General features: G+C 41.5%; 1 pseudogene; it reads left to right on the top strand.

Annotated features, from left to right (window-relative positions):
- Nucleotides 1-706: 706 nt before the first annotated feature.
- Nucleotides 707-1721, top strand: LOC104856587 (annotated as a pseudogene).
- Nucleotides 1722-2882: the final 1161 nt, after the last annotated feature.

The raw sequence follows: 2882 nt of genomic DNA, 5'->3' as shown, positions 1-2882 counted from the left end.
TGTCTTGTTTTGTTTTGTTGGTTCAGGAGATTGAACACTGGGCCCTCATCCTGAGCTACATTTCCACCCATTCTTTTAGTTTTCATTTTGCAACAAGGTCTTTTCAAGTTGCTAATTTGCCAAGCTGGGTTGAAGCTTTTTCATCCTCTGGCCTCAACCTCCCAGAGTTCTGATATCCCATGCATGTGCCACCATCAGCAGATGTAGCTAGTGTTTTTTTAGTTTATTTTGTTTCTTTCTTTAGACAAGATCTTGCTTTGTATTCCAGGCTGTCTTTGAACTGGCTGTGCTGCCCAGGCTGGTCTTGAGCCTGCAGTCCTCCTGCCTCAGCCATCTGAATTCTGGGATTTAGTATCACAATGTTTGGTCCTATTTTTAATATTAGGATGAAAATTGATTCCAAACCACTAATTCCTCTGGGACAAAAACTTAAAGAACTCTGAATTAGGATATCTCAGACTGTGCAGGAGCAGAATTTTGTAGACACTGTAGCATTGCTCATTAAATTTGATATTATCCCAGCACACTGAATGTACCCACAGCTCTGGAGATTTTTGTGTGATCTCTTCACCAGCAGAACCAGACCTATACTCAAGCAACCATGTTGAAGGGATCTGCAGTTGACATTGACCTTGGCACCACCTACTCCTGTGTGGGTGTTTTCCAGCATGGGAAAGTGGAGATAATCACCAATGATCAGGGAAACTGAGCCACCCAAAATTATATCACTTTAACCAACACTGAACAACTTATCAGAGATGCTACAAAAAATCAATGAGCCCCACCAACACAGTTTTGATGACAAGCATCTGATTGGATGTAGATTCAATGGTGTTGTCCAGTTTGATAAGAAGCATTGACCCTGCATGGTGGTGAACAATGCAGGCAGACCCAAGGTTCAAGTCAAATACAAAGGAGAGACAAAGAACTTCTATCTAGAAAAAGCATCTCCCATGGTGCTGACAAAGATGAAGGAAATTGCAGAAGCTTATCTTGGGAAGACTTACCAATGCTGTGTGGTCACTGTGCCAGCTTGCTTTAATGACTCTCAGCGTCAGGCAACCAAAGATGCTGGAACCACTGCTGGTCTTAATATACTTAGAATTATCGGTGAGCCAACAGCTGCCGCTACTGCTTATGGCTTAGACAAAAAGATTGGAGCTGAAAGAAATGTGCTGATTTTTTTTAATTTAGGAGGTGACACTTTTGATGTGTCAGTCCTCACTACTGAAAATGGAGTCTTCAAGGTGAAATCTACAGCTGGAGACACCCACTTGGTTTGAAGAAGACTTTGACAACCGAATGGTCTACCATTTTATTGCCAAGTTCAAGCACAAGCATAAGACATCAGTGAGAACAAGAGAGCTGTCTGCTGTCTCCGTACTGTATGTGAGTGAGATAAGAGAACCCTCTCTTCCAGCACCCATGCCAGTATTAAGATTGATTCCCTCTATGAAGGAATCAACTTCTACACCTCCATTACTCATGCTCAATTTGAAGAGTTGAACATTGACCTGTTCCATGGCACTCTGGACCCTGTGGGATAAGGAAGAAAAGCAACCCAAACAGAGAAAAACTATAAGAACAGTATGAGGAAATGTTTACAATAGTACCCTTTGGTATATCTTTCACACACACCCAAAATGCACACACTTATTTCCTGAACCACTTTAGAGTTATTTGAAGACATTTTCCCATTTTATTCTTAAAATCTTCAGTATGTAATTCCATAAAGGGCCAGGGATTAGCTCAGTGGTTTCACCATCTGCCTTGCAAGCGCAAGGGCAGGAGTTCGATCCCCAGTACCCCCCAAAAAAGAAAAGGCATTCTCTATTTAACCACGATACAATTAGCAGAATTAGGAAACTTAATGTTAATTGTTAATACAATATAATAAATTCAAATTTCAACAACTGTTCCTATGATCTACATCTTCCCCTCTCATTTCTAGGGTCCAATCCAGGAGGACACATTGCATTTAATTGTCATGTCTCTCATCAAAATCAGAAACTGTAAAAGTACCTTATTTGATGTCTTAGAAATTGCACTTTGGAAAACAGATTCAGATAAGTCTGGCTCTGTTCAGGGGTGAATCAAACTTAGGAACAAGTAGTGCTGATTTACTACAAAGGAGTAAAAATTCTTGAGTAGAAGCCTATTGAATGCTGTGAAAGAACAGGAGCTGCTTGATGAATAGAAGACAAAGAAAAGAATGTATACACTTAGTAAAAATGTCCATAAAGCAAGGGTCTAATAGCCTTTGGGGGGGTGGTAAAGGGGATTGAACTCAGGCCCTTGCACTTGCGAGGCAGGTGGCAAAACCACTGAGCCAAATCCCCAGTCCCAAAGAGTAGTTTTGGGTTTTTTTTTTTCTTTTCTTTTTTTACCACTGGAGACAACGCAGAACTTTGGGGGCTTTTTTGTTTGTTTGTTTGTTTGTTTTTGGTACCAGGGATCAAACTCAGGTCCTTGCATTTGAGAGGCAGGCAGCAGCACCACTGAGCTATCTAATAGCCTTTTGATATACATCTTGAGTGTCTGGACACAAAATAATTACTTGGTCCTTCCAGGTGCCCCAGCAGGCAGCACATGTGCGCGCGCGCATGTGTGTGTGTGTGTGTGTGTGTGTGTTCCCAGGCATCCAACCCAGGGTCCCAGGCCTAGTAGGCAAGTACTCTACAAGTACCAGGCTACATCCACAGTCTCCAACTCCATTTTAAGAAGGTGTTTCAGTGTTGCTTCAATCCTGATTTTCCTTTTCTTTTCACACTCTTAGTTTCCTTTTGTCTAAAACAGTTCCTCATCCTTCCTTTGTCTTTCCAGACCTTGACATATTTAAATAATATTGGCTAATGTGGGGGTGAAGAAAAAATTCCACTTGC

This window comes from Fukomys damarensis, unplaced genomic scaffold (assembly GCF_012274545.1).
Source record: "Fukomys damarensis isolate Sample0158 unplaced genomic scaffold, DMR_v1.0_HiC HiC_scaffold_16, whole genome shotgun sequence".
Classification (NCBI taxonomy): Eukaryota; Metazoa; Chordata; class Mammalia; order Rodentia; family Bathyergidae; genus Fukomys; species Fukomys damarensis.
Note: the sequence above shows the minus strand (reverse complement) of the source record. Positions and strands in the feature narration are given on the sequence as shown.